The sequence below is a fragment of the Phalacrocorax carbo genome, chromosome 1, assembly GCF_963921805.1.
Source record: "Phalacrocorax carbo chromosome 1, bPhaCar2.1, whole genome shotgun sequence".
In the NCBI taxonomy this organism is placed as follows: domain Eukaryota; kingdom Metazoa; phylum Chordata; class Aves; order Suliformes; family Phalacrocoracidae; genus Phalacrocorax; species Phalacrocorax carbo.
In genome coordinates this window covers 139,799,445-139,823,844 of record NC_087513.1, presented here as the reverse complement: position 1 = coordinate 139,823,844, position 24,400 = coordinate 139,799,445, and positions in this window count along the sequence as shown.

Genomic DNA, 24,400 nt, shown 5'->3' with positions numbered 1-24,400 from the left:
TGTTTTCCTGAAGCAAGTTCTATTTTAGTAGTACTGAAAATATGTTTAGGTGGGTCTGTGGACTGAAATACCGTGAAGCGGCGTATTTAACCACCAAGAGTCAATCAAGAAGAACAGGGAAGGTGATTCCAGGTCATTTAACTTTTTGGCCTAAAGTATATAAAAGCATTCCTTCAGAAGGAAGAGGAATAGAGAAAATGAACACTGGAAACAAGCACATGGATTCAAGAAGAGAACCAAATCTATGCACAAGTTAATATTAATCTCCAGAACCTTGCAGTCAGCCTAGAACATGATTTTTGTGATCCTTCTGGATATGGAGGTTAATATCTGAAGTACAGAGAAACTGTCCTTAAGAATGCAGCGCTATTTCTGAAGCAGAATACAGGGGGTAATCTCTTTATCTAACCTTTGTCAGAAGCGTTCTAGGCACTTTGGGGTTTTACCCCCAAAAGGAGGTTTTGGTATGTTTACTGATAATGCTACTGTCAGAAGTAGTTCTAAGATTTTCTGACAGCATTTCCTTCTATGGGAGTTCCTTCTTTTTTTCCCCTTCTTTTTTTTCTTTTCTTTATTCTGACGGTTTAAAGTGAGGTTTGTGAAACTCTGATACTGGTGACATAGATGACTAAAGAGACTGGGATAATATTAATGATTGAATGACCAGTTTGGGACTAGAAAACTCAAGCTCACCTATTTCTTTTTAACAGACACTCAGGCAATCACAGGACAGGGGAAATGACAGAGCTAAAAGAAATGAAACATACTGTTCTTCCAGGATTGTACTTTACTATATTGCATATATAAAATAAAATAGAATAACACACACACACACAAAAACCTGAGGAATGTAGCATACTTTGCTAATTATTAGTACACTTCCTTTGGAGAACGGTGTTCAGCTCCACTTACCTGGGGGTTGAATTTGCTTTAGCACTAGTGTTGGGTATCACAGTGAGGTAAGAAAGGCTCTAAGAAAAGCCAGATAATCTTTTTGACTTGCAGGTCATGAATGCATTTTTCTTTCACAGTCTTATATACCTTTGCACCACCATTTCTTTTAATGTAGGATCTTCTACTGTGTTGCCTGCTTTGACCAGCAGCCTCTCTAAATCACTAAAATCCTGCCTCATTTCCTAAGGGACATTGAAATGGATACATTGAACTGACTTACTAAGCACCTAGTGATTTATAGCACTGTAAAGTCATTGTAAAGAAAGATAAAACCAAAACCTAAACAACTTGAAAAAAATAATACAGACAAATATATATTAAAAAAAATTCCAGATTGATCCAGCATGATAAGAGTCATCTAGCAACAACTTAAATGTAGGCACAGAAGTCAGAGCAAAAGAGATCTCCCTTTTTCCTCTCATTGACAGCCTGAGCAATTCTCTCTGGAATGTAAACTTACTGTACAAAATTCCTGTAGTTCATACTTCTGCATTTGTATCTTTTAACTCAACCTTTTGTTGTTTCTTTCACTGGTTCTCCAGTATTATCTAAAACTAAACAACATATTTTGCCAGGACCAAAAAAATAGAAAGGAAAAGCACACATTATAAAATGAAAGTGTGCAGTTAAGAAACTGGCTGTCTGGTAGCTTAAGAACCTTGAATACACAATGGATTTTGTTTTGAGTTGTACAGTCACCATAACACTGATGTAGCAGCAACATAAACTGTGTGGAAACAACAGTACTTATCAGAGTTTGCACTTACCACTAAGACAGTTTAAATGAAAATGGCTGTCCTGCACTGCTAAGCATTTCCCTCGAGATTTCAACCATCTTTGCTGTGAAGCAACAGGTGATTCTCCTTTACGTCCTTCTAAGAAATTAATACTTAAATAAGACATCAAGAAGATGGGTATCTCTCAACTTATAATTAGCATGTACTAGTCTACTCTACCGAAAGAAAAATCAGCTTCTCCAATGATTAGCCTTCAACTTGTTCATATTTTAGTGTAGAAAAATATTTAAAATGTTAATAATATTTAAATTAGATTTACTGATTTACACTGTTTGTTCAGGATGCGCTTTTAGTTCTGGCCAAGACTAAACCTACTGTCAAAAATAATCCAGTGTGTCTGACAGGGATCAAAACCAAATATGCTAAAAAAATGTTGTTCTTGCAAACTCTCCAGCTACAGCTGTTCAATCAAGATTCAGATGCATTTCAGATAAACATCAGATTTCAATAACAGAACTGAAACTCTAAAGCACTGGTTATTCCCCAACCATATCAGTCTCAGGTGAAAGAAATTTATCTATTTTTTCAAAGAACATATTTTAAGGGTCTCATTTCTTGTATTAGAAAAAAAAAATAATTTATATTGTTACACCTTTTCTGGTAAAGATACTATTGAAATGTTATTCAATTTAGTGTGTCAGAAATTACCACTTCCAAATGTCTGAGGGCAATCCTTCTACATTGGCAAGTGTATTGCTCATACAGCAGCTGAATGTGACAGAGAGGTCTTGCTCTCTGCTGTTGGCTTTGGCTGCTTTCCCATCTGCTTTTCTTTCTCTCTTTTTAATCATATAGTTGTATTTTGGAATAATATAAGCAAACAAGGCAAAAGAAGGCAACAAAGATCACTCTGGTACCGATGCTGCAGTAACAGTAGGCGTAAGTTACCATACAGTGGTAGTTTGCTAAGTGTTTCCATTCTTGTTCCTTAGGATAGGATCCAGTGTGAACAGTAAGCAGCAGTTTTTAAAGGCAGTACTTTAAACTCCTTACCTTGTTTTCATTTGCCCGGTATCTGTTTCCAAGGAAACAGAAGGAAAAACCGGAACCAGTAGAGAAGCAGTAATACAAGCAAATGCACCAGCTTTCTGCTGCTGGCTTCTTTCTTGTTTTTCTAGCTCCTGAAGTCACAGTTAATAAGGCCCCATATAATTTAAAATAACACAAAAAACTAATATCGTTTTAGTCAATACCTACATGCATATAAACAAAAGGGAGCTGGCAACATAGGTAGTTTTCAATATGGAGGTTTTTATCTGCCCATGGACTGGGGGATGGAGTTTGAAATAGGACAACATATGGGCCTAAGAGATAATATTGTGGTGTGTAAGTCAGAGTAAATTACAGCAAAACAGTATTGAAGATTCTTCCATGAAGTACAGAATAGAGAAATAGAAACAGAATTGCAGACTTAATTATTTATTGCATTTCATGTGCCAACTACTCTCCAGATGTCGCCAGGCTAATCATGTGGATGTTGTCTCATTTCCTCACCTTTGGTGCACCTACTATCTAAAAAAAAAAAAAAAAAGAATTTGTGGCAACTTGACCAGTTCAGTGTTTGCTGAATTTTCAAAGGAAATACAAGGTTAGGAATTATGTTGTAGACTGTCCTGCAGGGTGTGTACAGCATAACAAGGTCAACAGTTACTCTTACAACAACATTGCTTTTAGAATACACACTGAATATCAGCAGAACTGTTTAGACATTTTACTGAAGAAATGCTTTCTTGTTCAGGAAATGCCAGTTAGTCAAAAGAAAAAAAAAAAAGGCAAAAAGTTAATCTGTCCTGCAGTTTATTCTGTGGTCAAGGATATTAAGTTCTACACAGAATAGATATTTGCTATTCCTATCACTGTTTTTGATTAAGGAAATTTAACTTGCACTATGTATTACACTGCACAGTTGTACAAAGTTAAGCAAAAGCTAAAACAAAGTAGGTAATAATTAAAATATGGCCAGTTTGGGGAGTTTCACAGTAGTCAATGTAGATAAATATGATACCTAAATACATATATGTATATAAATGAATATATAAACAGGATCTTTACACTGCAACTAAACACAGAGAGGACTATTTGCTCTCAATCTGGACTTCAAATTTTGATCTTCAGTGATCACTATTGTGTCAGATTTTTTTCCCAGTTGCTAAAGGCTGAATTCTGCCTGACATAAGAAAGTTACAAGGATGGGACTACTCTTACACTCACACATAAAATGTAATGCAAGACAACAACGTCATCTCAACTGCAGTGTACTACCAAACCCATGTGTCAATCTTTCTTTTAAAGTAAAGTAAATGTCAGAAATAGATAGGTATCTAAGCAGCACAAGTGCTTAAAAATGTTATCTGAATCCCCACATAGCAACACTGCATAAATCATAATCAGACCTCTTCTGCAACACAAAAATCCATGGAGCTTCGTGAAGCTTCCAGTCATGTTATCCCAGAACTGTTGCTTTTGCAAGTACCTTTTTTAGAGAAGTATTGATTTGCAAGTAGCTAATAAGTGTGATTCACACAATCGGGTTTCTAATTTATGGATCATATCCTCTGGTATTTCCATTTATGATCATGTTTATTAGCTGTGTGTCTCCCACTTATGTTATGCTCTAAGTATTTCAAAACATGCAACAATGTTGTGATTTAACCCAGCAGGCAGCTAAACACCACACAGCCATTTGCTCACCCTGCCTACCCCACAGTGCGTTGGGGGAGAGAATTGGGGGAAAAAAAGGTAAAATTCATGGGCTGAGATACAGACAGTTTAATAGGACAGAAAAGGAAGGGAAAATTATAATAATAATAATATACAAAATAAGTTATGTACAATGCAATTGCTCATCACCCGCTGACCAATGCCAAGCCTGTCCCCAAGCAACAGTCCCTGCCCCATGGCCAACTCCCCCATTTATATACTGAGCATACTGGGTATGGAATATCTCTTTGGCCAATTTGGATCAGCTGTCTTGGCTGTGCCCCCTCCCAGCTTCTTGTGCACCTGGCAGAGCATGGGAGGCTGAAGAGCCCTTAACTAGTGTAAACACTACTTAGCAACAACTAAAACGTCAGTATGTTATCAACAATATTCTCATCCTAAATCAAAAACACAGTACTATACCGGCTACTAGACAGAAAAATAACTCTATCCCATCTGAAACCATGACAAAAAAGAATTCCTTTTAAACTCATGCTTCCATTCACTTTTCAATTGTATGAAAATTTTGTAAAGTTATGGTTGTATCATGGCAGCTGGTTTATAATGGATTCTGGAACACTTGAGCAGTTTATCTGGATCAAGAGATTTCAAAATTAGTTTTATTACATATCATATTGCTTCATGGCAAATCCAAAAGACATTGACTCTTCCCTGTAAGCTGTTCATAAGAGCAGTGACAAGGCATGGGGGAAAACATGTAGATAAACTTCTGTGGCCTGCTCCTGAGAAGAAAGGCTCCTGCAAAGAAGGGTAAAATGCAAACTGCATCTCAGAATGATAGCAATATATGCTTAGGTGCTTACACATGCTGGTGGGTTTTTTTGTTTATTTTCATTAAAATAAATAACTGGTTTACATCTTCCTTGATGGTGGTCAAGAAACTTAAATTTTACATGACCTAGAAATATAAAAACTTTTAGAAATTCTTCTGTGTTCATCAGATTACATTAACTTAGGGAAATGTATTGGGTTTATATGCCCAGGTGCTGGCAGCAGGGGCTTACAAGGGTGGTCTGTATGAGGAGAGGCTGGGGCTGTTCCCTGCTGGGCACAGCCACTTCCAGACAGCTCCAGTGGACCCATTGCAGGGCACACCTGAGCCCCTCAGCCAAGCTGGTGGCATCTCTGGGAAAATGTGTTTAAACTATGCTGGATAGATAGAGGAAGAAAGGACAAAAAGAGTGAGAAACAACAGAGGAAACACCAAAGTTATAGCAGAAGGAGGTCCTCCAGGCACTGGAGAAGATATTCCCTGCAGCCCATGGAGAAAAACAACTACAGTGGCTCAGGTTGTCCCCCTGCAGCCCATGGAGGACCATGGCAAAGCAGATACCTACACTGCAGCCCATGGAGAATGCCACAGCAGAACAAGTGGATATTCCTGAAGGAACTGTGGTCCATGGAAAACCCATGCCAGAGCAGGGGAAAAGTGTGAGGAAAGAAGCAGTAGAGAGAAACATAACACTGCAGTCCCCCCTGCACCTCTGGGTGGGGGTAGAAGCATCTGGAATAAAAGAGTGAAGTTGAGCCTGGGAGAGGGCTCAGTTTTAAACACATTGTTTTAATGTTTGTTTTGTTTCTCACTACCCAAATCTATTTTAGTCAGTAATAAAACAAATTCATTTTCACCAACTCGTCTGTTTTGCCTGCAGTAATAATTTGTAAGCAATCACCCTATCTCTATCTCAACCCATGAGTTTTCTTTTGTTTTTTTCCCCCTCCCTTTCTCCCACTAAGGAGGGGGAGTGAGAGAGCAGCTGGGTGGGTGCTTGGTTGTTGGCCAAGGCTAACCCATCACAGGGAAAAAAAGCCCAGCATTAATACTAACAAAATAGGAAGGATAGTCTTTGAAAAAGATCTATTTTTAAATGGTGTTTTAGACTCTACCCATGAAGACAGGATCTCATAAAGTGTCAGTCAATCTACTTTCATTGACCTCAAGAGTCCCATACAATTTTAGAACACTCACCCAAGGAGCCTTTACAAAATACTGAACAATTGTACTTCAAAAATGGAAAACAAAACAGAAAAAAAATGTTAGAGAATAAGTGCTACAAGTAAATACAAAGTAAACTAACCTAGGCTAGGATTACACTGCCTATTTCTGATTCCACTGGAAATCTACGCTCAGCATGATGAGGTTATCATTGACCAGAAAACCTGTGAAGATGGTAAATTAACCTCTGCTGAGCTTTCTGCTGCCTTTATTAGATTTCAGTTGGCCCATAATCCATGTAGTTTACAGTTCACTGAACTTTACATACATTTTTTCATGTGTGTAATTGTATACACACACATATACAAAATAAAAGCCCTTTTCTGATTTCTAAAAATTTATTATTGCTAAACCTCCATGTGAATTAAAGTTAATTAGGTTGAGTTCAATTAATTATTTAGTTACAATTATTTTGAGAAGATGCATCTAAACTGTTTAGGAGATACTTTATGTATCAAATTAAACTCTATAACATATTTGATTAAAATATCTAACCGTTATTATTCTTCTGTCTTAAATTACGGATACCCTGTCCTTCAGAAGAAAGAAAGTGTGTCAAAACTTCAGTATTTATACATTTTAAGCAAAGCTGGTTTGACACAATTTCCTGCTATTTTTTCCACTTCAGTAAATTCATTTCATTTCCATGCATAACCATGGAAGAAGTATATTCTGTGAAAGGTAAGAGACCTTCAGGCATCCTCAAAGCTAAATCCATTGCAAAGCAGGCAGATCTCAAAATGTGCAATGATTCCTTTTATAGTCCTCTTGCTAAAGATGAGGGTTGACTTGTTTCTCCCCTTATCATAGTATATGACTCTAAACTTTATTGATTGGAATAAATCGACATTGCAGTCCTGTCTTTCTTTGGTGTTTTTTTTTAATTATTATTTTTTATTTTTAAGGAAATTAGCCATTCTGAAGTAATCAGAGATGTGAAATTGTAATCAACAATCCAGAGAATTTCAAACTATTAAGGACCTTTTTAGTTTAAGATCTTACTGACAAACATTCTTTAAGCTCCTCTTTTACTTTCATGAAAAGCCATTTAAAAAGTGGATATTATTTTAAAGCCACTAAAGGAAGTCATCCAAATGTCCTCATACACAGAGATCAATCAAGCTACAGGACAGGTAAGACTGAACCCTGCTGTTGTAGCTGTGGTAGCAGGATCAAGCAATGAGCAAGGTATTACAACATAAGAAGAAATTACCTAAATACACAGTGAACCACAATTTAGAAATATCAGGCTAAGCATATGGTTTTTTAGTTATCTTTATGGTTGGAGATGTCTTATAGCTTGAAAATTGTGCTAAGGACTATTAGGTGTTTTGTTAGAAGTTCTGTAGCACATTTCCAACTTCAGCTTACAGTATTTCAGTTTTCTATAGAGGATGTTCACCTCACTTAGACAAATTAGGTAGTTAATTATTATACCTGAAATTAAATGTTAGAAATAATTTTCCTCTTTTCTCAGATTATAGAGCACATTCTTCCCACCGCTTGGACTCTAGCAACAAAATGTATTATTCCAGTACTTCTAACTCATGAAAACTGTAAATAATTGAGACTTGGGAAACACAGGAACTCAGTGACCCACAGAGTGATAATTATCCTCTTGGTTCTTCAGAGGGGGCATTTGCTGAGGATGGCATGTTACCTGTTTACAGAGGAAGTTTCCCACACATAAACACCTATTGCCATTTGAGAATCATATAATCAAAGAATGTTCTGAGTTGGAAGGGACCCAGAAGGATCATCAAGTCCAACTCCTGTCCCTGCACAGGACAACCCCAAATTCACACCATGTGTCTGAGGACATTGTCCAAGTGCTTCTTGAATAGCATCAGGCTTGGTGCCATGACTGCCTCCCTGGGGAGCCTGTTCCAGTGCTCCACTACCCTCTGGGTGAAGAACCTTTTCCTAATATCTAGCCTAAACCTCCCGTGGCACGTCTTCTTGCCATTCCCTCGGGTCCTGTCATTGGTCATCAGAGAGAAGAGATCAGTGCCTGCCTCTCCTCATCCCCTTGAGAGGAAGCTGTAGACTGCAAGGAAGTCTCCCCTCAGTCTCCTCTTCTCCAGGTTGAACAAACCAAGTGACTTGAGACGCTTCTTATGCGATTTCTCCTCTAAACCCTTCACCAGCTTTGTGGCCCTTCTCTGGACACTCTCTAGTAGCTTTATATCCTTAATGTACTGTGGCACCCGAAGCTTCACACAGCACTCAAGGTGAGGCCGCACCAGCGCAGAGTGGAGCAGGACAATCACCTCCCTCAGCCAGCTAGCAATGCAGTGCTTGATGCACCCCAGGACACAGTTGTCCCTTTTGGATTCCAGGGCACACTGTTGGCTCATGCTCAGCTTGCCATTGACCAGAACCCCCAGGCCCCTCTCTGCAGAGCTGCTCTCCAGCCTTTTGTTCTCCAGTCTGTATGTACATCCAGGGTCGCCGTACCCCAGGTGTAAAATCCAGCACTTGCTCTTGTTAAGCTTCCTACAATTGTGATTGCTGAGCTCTCCAGTCTGTCCAGACCCTCTGCAGGGCCTCTCTGCTCTCAAGAGTGTCAACAGCTCCTCCCAGTTTTGTGCTGTCAACAAACTTGATTAGTATTCCTTCAAGTCCTGCATCCAAGTCATTTATAAAGAGATTAAAGAGCACTGTCCCTAAGATGGATCCCTTTGGAACCCCACTAGTGACTGGCTGCCAGCCCAATGTAACCCCATTTACTATGACCCTTTGAGCCTGACCCATCAGCCAATGGCTCACCCACTGCGTTACATGTTTATCCAGCTGTGTGCTGGGCATTTTGTCCAGGAGGATACTGTGAGAGACAGTACTGAAAACTTTACTGAAATCCAAAAAGATTACATTGACTGGCTTTTATTAGTCAACTACATGGGTAACCTTGTCATAGAAGGAAATCAAATTTTTTAGGACTTTCCCCTTATGAACCCGTGCTGCCTGGGACCAGTGACTGCATGTTAGAAGTTATCTTAGACATTCATGTTGAAACTGTCACCAGGCACATGTGCACAGTCCCCTGGAGATCTTAAGGGACCCTAGATGTCTACTTAGAAGCAACTGAATTGAGCTCATTTGAAAACTGCAAGTTAGTGCTCTAAAATCATGGTTGGTATTCCTTAGTGTTTGAGCAATATTGTGGTTATAATGTTCATGAGGAGATTTAAAACAAACAAAAAAAAAATTAGGAAACTTCATGACCCTATATCTTACTCAGAAAGAATGATCTTTAAATCCTGTCCCTGCCACTGCCTTCAAAGGCTAAATCAATTCCAGATACAGACACTTAACTTCAGTTGCCTACAACAGAGGACTGGGATTCAGGTCAATAATAAAGACACGTAAGTGTGGGTATCTACAGGTAAAAGAGTGTCTAAGCCTATATTAAAGTCAGTGTGGAATAATTGGAGAAGTCAGCTGAGGTAGTCAGAGGACAAAAAAAAACCCAAAAACATCTGAACTGAAAAGTTCTCTGAATTCCTTGGGCAGGGAATGTAGACTACCATCTTATGTAGACACACCTGGAGACATCTATGTCAGGGCACTGTGAGGGCCTGCTACCCTCAGGGGCAGTACACCAAGTGCAGCCATAGTAGGTCCTCTCCCACAGCACTCAGCAAGGGAGCAGGGCTGGACTGGGCTGGGGATATAGATCAGGGCCAGTCCGGTGTCCAGTGACTTCTTGGCAAGCTCATGGTGACAGGGCAGTGCCAAAGTTCAGGCAAGAACTCATGTCCATGGGCTGGAACCAGGATCAACAGGACCCATACTCAGAGCTAGGTATGTAGCTATAACATAGCTCACAGATTGGGAGTATGCACAACAGATGTCAACTTAAAAGCTGCTCCAAATCAAAATAAGGGAGATCCATTAGGGCTTCTTATCAGAGTTCTTCAAGGGGACCCTCCACTGACATGTCTTCCATATCTTTCTTCAAAATAGCTTTTACCAGCTGGCTGCACTTGTGGTTAAATCCTATCCCAGATAACTGTGCTACACTCTCCCTCATTCCTGTGGTCCAGCCAACACACAGGTAGGAATGTAAAAGTCATAGGAGCAAAGGAGTTCTAAATCTCACCTAGGTGTTGGGGGATGGAATGATGGGATTCTGATTTGAATATATTTAATATATTTTACATTGAAATATACTAAGCTTCCATCCACAATAGATATAAACATTTAATTTTCTCTCCAAGGCAGACACAAAGTATGGAGAGAAAAGACTCAGACAAACATGCATATATATTTTTTTTCTGTTGCCTAGAATTTGGGCTTCTTTCCCTTCACCACAGTCAAGCTTAGGCATTTATCTGAGCTGACATGGATTTTCTTACTGGGACAAATGATTATATTTTAAATGATGTCGTGCCTTACTTCATCTGTACCTCACCAGAACTACATTCTCAAAGCAAATAGGAAGAGAAAATTAATGTATTTTTATGTTTATCTTTAAGCATTTGCCTGAAAATCATTAAAATGCTATATAATGAGAGATAACAAGAATTATTTTCTATTTTAATTGAACTGTGTCTCCCTTTCAGTTTTCTACATCTTTGCCTCTGATGGCTTTGATTTGGGAGTAATGCAATGTGACAAGATAGCCACCAGCCATGTCATGCTAAGCAAGCAGTTTCAAATGGTAAAGTATTTTCCAAAACACGTTTAAAAATGCATGCAAAAGTTCAGGCACATGTGCCACCTTTTACTGTTTGTAATCAAACTGCGGTGAGCAGAAGTGGCCTTATATCCCCGTATGACAGACTGCCACATCCCTCATAACATATCTCTTCATGCATCTATGTATAAGACAGAAATGTCTTGTTCCCCAGCAATTAATAAGAAGATTGCCATTTCTAGATTTTAATCTTCAAGATCTTAATAATTTATGAACTTAATTTTTCTAACCCAGCAATCGGTGTGGATTCCATCTGGTTCTGTGGTCACAGATGGCCTTGACAGAAGCAGGTGCGTGGAACAGCAATGCGTGGTAGCTGAAGACTCTGCTGCAGGTGCCCAGCACAGACATAGGCTCTTTTTTCTTCTTAAGATGATAGGCTCAGTGATTCTTACTGTAGTTGTGAGACAAAGATTAGGGTTTGCCTAACGCTTTCTTCTCATGTTCCTCAAATGTGGTAAAGGTTGGTAGAGGTATATGGTGTTGCTATTGCCCTACAACACTGAAGTTATCTATTCTGACTGAGTCCAAGAACACTATCTGACCAGCACATCACAAAAGTGTTTAATAACCTTTTGCATTAGTTCTAGCTAATGGAACTTGTGCTTGGGTAAGGATTTAACCCTGAAACATGTGCTGCCATCTTAGTTTTATATATATTATATTCAATATCTGCTTAGAATGACATTTACATTAATACGTCCATAAGAAAAAACGTCCTCTAGCTTCTTTAGTGTTGACAGCAATGCAATAAAACTGCTGTTGATAACTCTGTAAGAAAGAATGGATAAAAAAAATACACAGTTCAAAATTTGATATTGCTGTATTTTATCTTGATTCAAAACCCACTGACATTAAGTAGGAAAAATCCATCCTCTCTTGAAACAAAGTCTTTTCTGATTAAAACATTTCATACTTTAAGTTATTAAGTTAAAAACAAAAAGAATAAACAAATGAAAAACCCCAGACTAGAGTAATTTGGCTGATCAGGTTGCAACTTGTTGGTTTTTTTTTTTCTTTATCAGACTACAACAGTTCAATACCACTGATAATAGTGTTCTGGTACACATTTCCTTTCAGTCAACAAAAAAATAGCTTTGCTTTGTAAAATGAACATTTATCCCTAAATACTTTTGTGGTGGGAAAGGCAACTTTTCTTCACTGCTCTGTGAGACTGTTTCTTTTTTCTTCAGACAGTTAAACATTCATCAGGCAAAATCTAGTGCAACCGAATCAGTCACACTCCAACATCAGCATGATGGCAGATTATTTTGTTCTCTGGCATAGAGTCATATTGCTCACAGAAATGAATTTATTCTGCTTTCCAAATGATTCTCCATAGAACATCTCTTACCCAAATAAAATTAACTCGGTTTGGTTTTTTGTTGTTTCTTTTGCAACAGAGAGGCAAGGAAGGAAAAATAATAAAAAAACTATTTCCAATAGTTGGAAGTCAAAGACTTCAGCTGGTGCGTTGTTTTTTGCTTTTCAGTCTTTCTTGCCTGCAAAATTTACAGGAAAACAGAATTGTCTGTCTGTTACCACTGACAAGTCTTTCTGTAAAATTCCTCTTTATGTGATATTAGAATGATCAAAAATTTCAGCAAAAAATAAATATAGCCACACAAACCTGTGTCCATGAAGATGCAATATTTATGGACTGATTTGCCCAATCAATGACTGCATAGGAAGTCTCAGTATAACAAAATAGAAATAGAAAAACATTAAAAATCACAACTTTTAGACACCAGGCCACCAAGGTTACAGTGCATTCTTTTAGTTTTTTTAAAATACACAGCCTGTGTGCATGTAAAAAAAAAATATGTTTCCTTAATACCTTATATTCTTATATTCTTTATTACCAAATGATTAGTACTGATACTAGAAAAGGGATGTCTTTGTCTGTGTATGTGTCTGTGTTAGGGAGCTTACCTCAGCTTGTGAAAATCTGAGAAGCATGGCTGATGATTTAGGCGTTACGTAATCAGGTAGCCGCTCATTGTGCTCAGAGATGAAGACGTGGTGTGCTTCTTCAGGCAAGTAGAATCAGTGGGAAAAAGAAAACACAAAAGAGACTATCATGTTGCTTTGCATACTCCAAGTACTAAATGATAAGAGGGAAAAATAGACAGTGCAAAAATGTTTCTAAATACTATTATTTTCCTTTTTCTATGCAAGCTCATTGTTAATTACCTTACCTTCTCAAAATCTTTCTGTAAAGAGATTTATTGTATACATGTGTTGGAATATTAGCGTTGCATAGCTGCAGGTACCCCAAAATGTGTGTCCTAAGACACCTTACTAAGAAAATGGCAGTAGTTTTCATGGAAACTTAGCCTTGATTTTTAGACATTTATAGAATAACTTATTTTTTGAATATACCTACACTGTGTAAGACACTGATTTTGATTATGCTATTCCTACATCTTCACCAATGAAGTCACACAGCATTACGAGAAAGACGGTCTAAGCTACAAATAAAAATCCATAGGCATGGTGAAGATCATTTGATTCAGAAAATGTTAAAAAAAGCTGAGCTGTCAAGATGAGAGATTAAAACCTCAAACTTCTACTAATAGGGATTTTAGGAGAAAAAAACAAGATAAATTAAACCTTCATTGATTGTTAAGAAGGTTCAACCTGAATGTAGGCAACGATACTCAATAACTGTGAGAGTAGGAGGCTTGAAGAAACAAGTGTTAATGATTTCTGCTGGAAATGGCACATTGAGAGTGTGCTGTGCACATTTTCTGAAGTTTGGAATCAGACGTAACTAGTACTTTTACATCTAATCCTTACTGCAAAATATTGGGACAGTGGATGATTTAGATGGATTTGTTACTTAAACTTTGTATGAATGCACTCTATCTTGAAAGTGGAAATAATTGACTAATCTGTCAGGAAAATCTATTTAAAACCAGACTGTGACATTTAGGTGCTCTTTCAGTGGTAAGTGGAAACACACTCTGTTGATGTGAGACCATAGCACAATTGCACACCTGTAAATTCTACATAATTGGGGCCACAGTCTGTATGTGGGTTGTTCTGAAATTGCTACATCACTAAAAAGAGGTAGAAATTGGTTGGGTCTTGAAAGGTCAAAAAAATTTAGTATTAAGTTCCCAATCTCTTTTTTCAGAAGAAAGCCAGGACACATCCATAACTCTGCCAGTTTCTGGTTTAGTTTTCTCTTTTAGTACAATTGCTCTCCAAGCTGGCATGTTAGAAAATCCTAATCAGAAAGGGATGTAACCATTTAGCTCTATGTTTAGATACTGCAAGAAACTACTACTTTGGTGATAAACCACCTGAAATGCAGAAAAAGGAATACTAATTACAAAACAAAGCAGAAAACATGCCAAGGCCATCCTATATAAATCTTTGTAAGTGTAGCTGAAATTGAATGTATTATTTTTAGTTGTGATTCTAACCCTGTAATCCTTTTTCTAGACTACCTGTCACTATCTCTGAGTGGAGGATAGGAATAGAGACGGGAGATAGTATTTAAGACATGGGAACAGCTGGGGAGAGATTGGAAGTCATGCCCTGTAATAAATTTATTATATGGCCTTAAACAACTACTTAGAACTAAATTCTTAAAGATACTTGGTTACTACAAAATCCAGATTTGACCCTTTAATATCCAGTGCAGAGGTATTGAATCGGTAACCCAGAAGATGTCTGCACCCCAACAAAATCAGAAAGAAAGTGAATATTTATCTGTGCTATTGAGATGATAAGAATTGTGTATTCTATTACAATACTGGCAGTTTACAGTCATTTGATTATGGTTAGACAGATGCTGCTTCAAATGTGATATGAAAGAACAACATGATGTTCAGACTGAAGTTTTCTTGCATATCACCTCACCTGAAATGTAAAAAACGACTGAGAACCTCCAAAAAAAATTACATCCAGCAGTAATTTGAACAGTCTGTGCCCTGTCTGGGAGGACAAAACTGGGCTGGTCAATCAGTCTGTTAGTGACAGTTACAATCAGAAGGTGGCCAGAATGATTTTCTGCATATGAGCAGTGGTGTCCCTGCATCTCTAAGGTAAATTTGACACTACTCAGGTATGTAGTTCTTACTGTCGGTAAGCATGGGTTGCCCAGTCAAGTAGTTGGGCAAGGCCAGCAACAATCAACCTTGGAGAATAGTTGGAGAGATATCTGCCTCCCCATATGTCGTGATTTAGCCCCAGTCAGCAACTAAACACCACGCAGCTGCTCGCTCACTCCCCCCACCCCTGTGGGACGGGGGAGAGAATTGGAAGGGCCAAAGTAAAAAAACTTGTGGGTTGAAACAAGAATGGTTTAATAATTAAAATAAAAATGTAATAATAATAATAATAATATAATGAAAAGGAAAATAATGAGAAACAGAGACAGAGGTGGAACCTTGGGAGGAGGGGAAAAAAAACCCAAACATCAAGTGAGGCAACTGTTCACCATCTGCTGACCAGCACTGCCAGCCCCTGAGCCACGATTGCTGCTTCCTGCAGGCAACTTCCCCCAGTTAATATATTGGGCATGACATCATATGATATGGAATATCTCTTTGGTCAGTTTGGATCAGTTCTTTTGGTTGTGCTACCTCCCCTCTTGGCTCCTTGGCCACCCGGCAGAGCATGAGAGGCTGGAAAAGTCCTTGGCTAGTACAAACACTACCCAGCAACAACTAAAACATCAGTGTGTTATTAATATTATTTTCATACTAAGTCCAAAACAGAGCACTATACCAGCTACAGTGAAGAAAATTAACTCTATACTAGCTAAAACCATGACACCACAGAAATCAGGATTTAATTGATTCAAGAGAACCTGAACTGATAAGTCAGACATACAGTCTTACTTGAAAATGCACAGAGACAGTATGGATTGCATTGCTGAGGGTTGCATTCAAATGGCAATGCCAACTGTTCAAATTTTAATTTATTTTTCTCTCTCACCAAAAAGAAAGGAATATGTATTTCTTTTTTTATTTCTTATTTTCTTCTAGACAGAATAAAACTCTCAATTTCAGTAAGGATATAGACTTCTAATCAAAAGTCAGAAGGACTCTCAGGTGCAGAAACAATCAGGAACTTATATTAATATTAAAATTAAATTGCTTATTTTCAGCTGATATCAATTTTCAAAGGAATCTGTCCAGGAATACTAAGCAAACAAGCAAAAAAATCTTATTGAACATTTTGTGTATAATTCTTCCCACGGCTTAGAGATGAAAAAAAGAGATGTGTTACTATATTATAGCAGATCACTTCTGCTAAATGAAGTTTAGGTGTTGCTTACCTTCATTGTTCCAAAATTACTAAGTCATTTTTGGAATTTTTTAAAAAAATTATGTTACCTCTTTCCACTTAATAATTAAGTGTTTTTATCTTCTTTACCTGTATTAAGTCATCATCCCTCCCAACATACAACTAACATAAAGTCTAAGCACCACTGAGGTGCTATCTAAACTGTTAAATTAGAGTTTAAATGGCACTGATTTCCAGCTCTTACGTAGTCCCTCTGCATAGAGGGAAGGGAAGGGGAGAAAATTTTATTCAGTGAGCTTAGAGTTCTATCCTGCCAATTAAGTCTTTTGAGATTAACAGACTTTTACTGCTTGCCACTAATCATCCAGCTGTGCAGCTTGCTTCTATGGCATTTGTTCTCTTTGCTGATGTTTGTACAAATAAAATAGTTTGAACCAATAATTTAAGCTGTGACAATGCATTTCTTACCTTATGTAGATCCTGTGTAGTCTTCTGTTGTATTCCAAGGCTTTATACTGGAAATCGAAAATTATGCAATGCACAAAGGAATAATGGTAATGATAAACTAGTCAGGATGTTAGCCCACAAGGCACGATCATTCAAATGATCTTGCTTTAGAACCCTGTGGAGTTTTTTAGATAGGTTTGTTAACATTTGCATCTATGATTTCAGTTGTTCAATATAAAAATAAAAAGCAAAGATCTAGAGCCATTGCTTGGGTGTAAACCTTTGTGAAATTCCAGCAAGCAGAGCACTATTTCAGTACATGGACGCCTTACTGCTATCTCTGCGCTGCATGGCCCTGCACACTGCAAAACTATCAACTGTATTGTGGTGCACTCAAAACCAAAATGGGCATAGCTAATTGTCAGGCAGGTCATAGGTGATAGGGCAGAGGAAGTCATATCTTCTTCCTCAGGTCACTAATGGATATAGAGAAATTTTTCCTTTTATCTGTATATAAATTTTTTAATACCATAAAGAACTGTGTGTTCTCATTGAGAGAGGTGAGACGAGGCATTGAGAGAGGGCTGAGAGGAGAGAAGACATAACTTAGTGGTCCTGTTGTGATTATACAGCCTGGAACTGGACTTATATAGTTTTAAGCTTCCTTTCTTTACTCACTACATTTCTGAAAATAATACCGAGATAGATATTCTGTCAAAAAAGCTATGGAAGGACCATGATTTCTTCAACACATAACATCTGAATGTAAAGTTGTAGACAAGATCTATTATTAAAGGAGCACTGTACCATCCCATTGTTACTGCCAATCTGCTTCCTTGCTTCTGAACCTTACTCACCTCTTGCTGACTTTTCCCTAAGACATATTACTTTCATGCTGAAATACTCCCGAAAAAGTTACTCACTGTGCTCTTTAATTGGCCAGGTGTGAGGTGGAGAGTCAAAGCAGGAAAAGTGGAAAGTGTAACTAAGCTGTTATTTATTAGTCTCCTTTAAAAGGCTGTTGTGATGCTTAAATGAAAGATGGTAAATATGTACAGTGCACATCCCAGTCAGTAAAACATAAATGGCATTTTTTACATCTTATGAGTGAGAGGAAACTTGGGAATCATATATATTCTTGGGTAGCTGGCATTTCTAATGTATTTCTCTCTTTCTGGTGCTCATAAAATGCTGGCAAACCCATGGATTTTGAGGAGGTCTCTCCTCTGTTCTCCATTTCTTCCTGTTCTCTCTGCCAATCTGTTGGTAAGCAGTAGGGCTGTTGTACTATCAACTCTCTTCACTCATTTCATTGCAGTTCAGCTTAGCCTTCCAAGTAAATTTAAACAATAATGAAAGGGTTTTTTTTCCATCTAATCTTTCTGCACAGATTCATGTTTGTTTCATTAATAGGATAAAACATAATAGGGGATCTTGAACTCTGTAAAGGCAGGACCACAGCTGGCCTAACGTTTTTCATTACCTTATTTCAACTGAAATTATTCTGTTAGTCAATGAAATTTGACAATGAGAAACTCAACTCAGAATACTCAAAAGCACAGTTCTGACTGAGAAGACCCAGTTCCAAAACCACTTCTGACCTGATTAGGACTTCTAGTTTCAAGACAATGGTTCTAATTCCAGGATTTCTAGCTTAAAACAAGAGTAACTATTCCTTGTCAAATACATGACAAGTAGATAATTCTAGCCATTTATTTTACCTTTTGCTGTGCTTTCACTGAAAATAGCGACAAATAAAAAAATAAAACAAACTTGTTTGTTTTATCTTTCTCTTTAGGCAACCCAATGGAAAATTTTCAGATTAGGTGGATTTTTATCACATTAAAAATATCATTATTCACAAAATTCTGATTATGGAAAGAAAGTGCCTCCAACTTCTGTATCAGGTCATAAATTAAAATTTTAATGTTCTGGAGTATTCCCTGCAAGAGAATAATAGGTTTGTCTAAAGGTTAGTATTATTATGCAATATAGGCTCAGTTCCTATGTGAAATTTTCTAGTTTCTGTTTGCAGCCAGTGTAATTTGTTTGCTGCATTGAAGATCCTTCTCTCACTTTAATTCTGTTCTCTGAAACAATTATAATCTATGACCATGGCAACACATAAACTTGGTCTGATGCCTTTTGTGAGTTTTCAAAAAGAGTATCAACTTGTTTAGCTCTATCACTGAAGCTGATAGATGCAAAAGACATAGGGTATAATAAAGTATGTTTGAACTACATCCTTTCTGAGGAAAAGAAGCAAATCTCAGAAGAACATTTTTTCAATCTTCTGTGCATAATTGTTCTGCTGAAAAAGGCAGAACATATTTTTGTTACAATGCCCTTCTATTTATTTTCATTATTCCCCTTCTCTCCAAGAGCTAGAGAAGCCATCAGTATCCCTTAAGGCAAGCCAACTTTTTGACGTATTAACTTAGAGATCATGATTTCTTGTAAAAATGCAAAGAATGGTATAGAAATATCACCAAAGTGAAGGTCCTTTTTCCCCTTACTGGTTTTGGTTGCATATGTTAGAAAGAATAGATTCATTCTATCTTTTGACTATTATCATGTACTGAGGGAACTGATTTTGACAATAAAAGATGAAAAAATTAAAACTGCCCTAAAAAGAAAGGGGAAAAGAACCCTCAATGTGAGTAGAAAGTGTTTTTGGGGGGAAGGACTCAGGATTAAAAGAAATGCCTGTTTATAGAGAAGGCAAATGGAAAAAAGGGACCCTTAAAAGTAATCAAAGAGGCCTGACTGAATTAAGCTGCACTGATGAAATAATTCCTACTGACATTTTCCTAAAGTTAAAGATTCATTGGAGAGAAACTACAAGTTAAGTCCTACTGTATGTCCTTCCTAGGATAACTTACAATATTTTAAGGGATATATCTTTCTGTCGCTTCTGTCACAACTATACTTTTTTTTGAGTACTTAAGTGGTCACTAAGAGAGAAAAACTGTTCCTTAGTGTAATGCATAGGTCATACGAGGTATAACAGAAGAGTTCTTTTTTGTTCTCTGGTATCTATTCAAAAAGAGGGCTTTAAACTAGGTTTTAAGGGGGAAGGGAGTATAGCCAGGCCCACTAGAGAGGACTCTAGGGGTGGCATGCCAGGGTTGGGGGTGAGACAAATAGCCCAGTTCAAGTGCATCTACACTAATGCATGCAGCATGGGCAACAAACAGAAGGAACAGGAAGCAGTTGTGCAGCAGGATAGCTATAACTTAGTCGCCATCAGAGACATGGTGGTATGACTCTTACGGCTGGAGTGCTGCAAAGAATGGCTATAAGCTTTTCAGAAAGGATAGGCAAGGAAGGAGAAGTGGTGGGGTGGCTCTGTATGTTAGGGAGTGTTTCTATTTTAAAGAGCTTAGCGATTGTGATAAGGTCGAGTGCTTATGGGTAAGGATGAGAAAGTAGGCCAATAAAGCACATATCTTTCTAGGAGTCTGTTATAGACTAACCAAGCAGGATGAAGAGGTAGATGAAGCATTTGACAAGTCTAGTGGAAGTCTCACAATTGATTGCCCTTGTTCTCGTGGGGGACTTCAATTTACCAGATGTCTGCTGGAAATACAACACAGCATAGAGGAAACAGTCTAGGAGGTTCCTGGAGTGTGTGGAAGATAACTTCCTGATGCAGCAGGACTGGTGAGAGATGTGGCAGTTCGAGGCCGTCTTCGGCTTAGTGACCAGGGTATGATTGAGTTCTCCATCCTTGGTGAAGTAAGAAAAGGGGTCAGCAGAACCACTACCATGGACATCCGGAGGGCAGACTTTGGCCTGTTCAGGACACTGGCTGGGAGACTCCCTTGGAAGGAAGTCCTGAAGGGCAAAGGACTCCAGGAAGGCTGGGCTTTCTTCAAGAAGGAAGTCTTGAAGGTGCAGGAGCAGGCTGTCCCCAGGTGACACAAGACAAACAGGTGGAGAAGATGACTGGCCTGGCTGAACAGGGAGCTTTTTCTGGTCCTCAGTGAAAAAAGGAGTCTACTGCTTTTGGAAGAAGGGGCAGGCAACTTAAGAAGAGTACAGAGATTTCATTAGGTCTTGCAGAGAGAAAATTAGACAAGCAAAAGCCCAGCTAGAACTCAATCTAGCCACAGTTGTATGGGTTAACAAAAAATGCTTTTACAAATACATTAATTACAAAAAGAGAATCAGGGAGAACCTGCATCCTCTATTGGACATGGAGGAGAACATTGCCATTGAGGATGAGGAAAAGGCTGAGGTACTTAATGCCTTCTTTGCCTCAGTCTTTAACAGCAAGACCAGTTGCCCCCAGGCTATTCAGTCCCCTGAGCTGGAAAACAGGGAGAGAGAGGGGAATAAACATCCAGGAGGAAGCAGTTCAGGACATGCTGAGCCACTTGGACACTCAGAAGTCTATGGGGCCAGACGGGATCCAGACAAGAGTACTGAGGGGGCTGGCGGAGGAGCTTGCTAAGCCTCTCTCTATCAGCAGTCCTGGTTAACAGTGGAGGTCCCAGATGACTAGAGGCTTGCCAGTGTGACGCCCATCTACCGGAAGGGCCGGAAGGAAGATCCAGGGAAACTACAGGCCTGTCAGCCTGGCCTCAGTACCAGGGAAGGTTATGGAGCAGTTCATCTTGAGTGTTCTCACCAAGCACGTGCAGGACAACCAGGGAATCAGGGCCCTGCCAGCATGGCTTCATGAAAGGCAGGTCCTGCCCGGCCAACCTGAACTCCTTCTATGACCAGGTGACCAGCCTAGTGGATGAGGGAAAGGCTGTGGATGTTGTGTACCTGGACTTTAGTAAAGCCTTTGACACTGTCTCCCACAGCATCCACCTAGAGAAGCTGGTGGCTTATGGATTAGACAGGTGTACTCTTCACTGGATAAAAAACTTGGTAGATGGTCAAGCCCAGAGATTTGCGGTGAATGGAGCTAAATCCAGTTGGCAGCCAGTCACAAGTAGTGCTCCCCAGGGCTCATTTTTGGAGCCAGCCTTGTTTAATATCTTTACCAGTGAACTGGATGAAAGGACTGAGTGCACCCTCAATAAGTTTGCAGAAGACAACAAGGTGGGTGGGAGGGTCGATCTGCTTGAGGGTAGGAAGGCTCTGCAGAGGGATCTGGACAGGCTGGATCAATGGGATGAGGCCAATTGTATGAGGTTAACAAGGCCAAGTGCTGGGTCCTGCACTTGGGTCACAACAACCCCATGCAACGCTACAGGCTTGGGGAGGAGTGGCTGGAGAGCTGCCTGGTAGAGAAGGACCTGGGGGTGTTGGTTGACAGCTGGCTGAACATGAGCCAGCAGTGTGCCCAGGTGGCCAAGAAGGCCAACGGCATCCTGGCTTGTATCAGGACTAGTGTGGCCAGCAGGAGCAGGGAAGTGATTGTCCCCCTGTACTCAGTGCTGGTGAGGCCGCACCTTGAATATTGTGTTCAGTTTTGGGCCACTCATTACAGGAAAGACATCGAGTTGCTGGACCATGCTCAGAGGAGTGCAGTGAAGCTGGTGAAGGCTCTGGAGAACCAGTCTTATGAGGAGGTTGAGGGAGCTGAGGTGGTTTAGTCTGGAACAGAGGAGGCTGAGCGGACACCTTAATGCTCTCTACAACTGCTTGAAAGGAGGTTGTAGCAAGGTGGGTGTTGGTCTCTTTTCCCAATGTACTAGTGTTAGGATGAGAGGAAATGGCATCAAGTTGCATGAGGGGAAGTTTAGACTGGGTATTAGGAAAAATTTCTTCACTGAAAGAGTGATCAGGCATTGGAACAGGCTGCCCAGAATGGTGGTGGAGTCATCATCCCTGGAAGTGTTAAAAATATGTGTAGACATGGCACTTCAGGCATGTATTAGGAGGCATGGTGGTATTGAGTTGACGGTTGGACTTGATGATCCTAGAGGTCTTTTCCAATCTTAATGACTTTATGATTCTATGAAAATATGAAAAGATGGAATTTACAAGGCATTGAAACATTGTGCTGGTTTTGGCTGAGAAGGGGTTAATTCTCCTCACTGTGGGGGTCGGCTACCTTTCCAGCTTCCCGCGCTCTGCCGCGTGGCGGGGGGGGCTGGGAGGGGCAGGGCCATGGTGGGGGCGGCTGACCCCGACTGGCCAATGGCAGGTTCATTCCATACCATGTGACACCATGACCAATATATTGAGGTGGGGGCAGTTGCAGGGAGCACGGAGGCGGCGCGGCGTCGGGTCGGCGGGCGGCGCGCGGCTGCGGCGCGGGCAGTTTGTTCCGGCGGTTCGTTCCCCCCCTCCCTTCCCCCCACCCCCCCCCGGGGCTTTGCACCTCTCGTTGTTCTCCTTTACATTGCATTTCTACTGTTGTTTTCTTTTAATTCTCGTTGTTCCCCTTTACATTGCATTTCTACTGTTGTTTTCTTTTAATTTTAATTATTAAACTGTTCTTATCCCAACCCACGAGCGTTACCCTCCTGATTCTCTCCCCCATCTACCGGTGGGGAGTGAGCGAGCGACTGTGTGGGGCTGAGCTGCTGCTAAACCACGACAAACATGCACCTTTCCCTAGTTTCCAGGATACAGAATTGGAGCCTTAGTTGTCAAGGTACTGCTCTAACTAAGGTTGTGACATCTGACTTTAAGTCCCTAAAAACTGCTTGCTCCTCTATACAAAGTAGCAGCATACTGTACTTCCAGACAACCAAAAGTTATTATATACTCTTAGAGACTGGGAAATGTAGTATTAAATCTCTTTATGCTGAGTTAGATACTGAACTTAGAATCATAGGATCGTTAATGTTGGAGAAGACCTCGAAGATCATCAAGTCCAACCATCAACAACCATGCTGCCTAAACCATGTCCTGAAGTGTCACATCTACATGTTTTCTGAACAGCTCCAGGGATGGTAGGGTTCCCTTTGTGTCTGTCTGCTGCCTGAAAAATGAGAGCTTTTGTTTTCAACTTTGTGGATCTAGTTTTTCATGCTTTTTGGTTTTATTCCAAGTATTTTAAGTTCAATATTTATTGTTGGGAAGAATGGAATGAACCTCGTTGGACAAAAGATTTTTTTCAAGGAAAAAAAAATAAAATAAGAAGAGACATATGTCATCCCTCTTGATTTTCTCCTTAGCTTTATGATTTTGTAATAAACTGAAAATCAAGTTACTTTCAAGTAACATAAATACTCAAATCCCTTTTCTGTATTTTCTGTTTTTTCTGTCACTGCTCAGAAGAAAAAAAGCTATAAGAAGGGCCAATACCTATTTTATGCCTCCCAGGTATCTAATTATAGCACAGCAATATACAGCTAAAGAGGCATGACCAGTTTATTTCTTTCGACTAGTTTGACACTACAATGAGAAAACAGAGCTAGAAAATTGCACCTCCAGATGCATATGGTTGTAATCCTCTTAGTACTATATTTTGGATTGTATTTTGAACTTTTTGTGATGATGTTCAGTACTTCTAAACATTCAGATATTAAACATCTAATATTAATATGTTATTTTGTGTAGATATTGTGATCTGGTTTATCTGCTATCAGAACCATGAAGTCTTTATTGGAAACT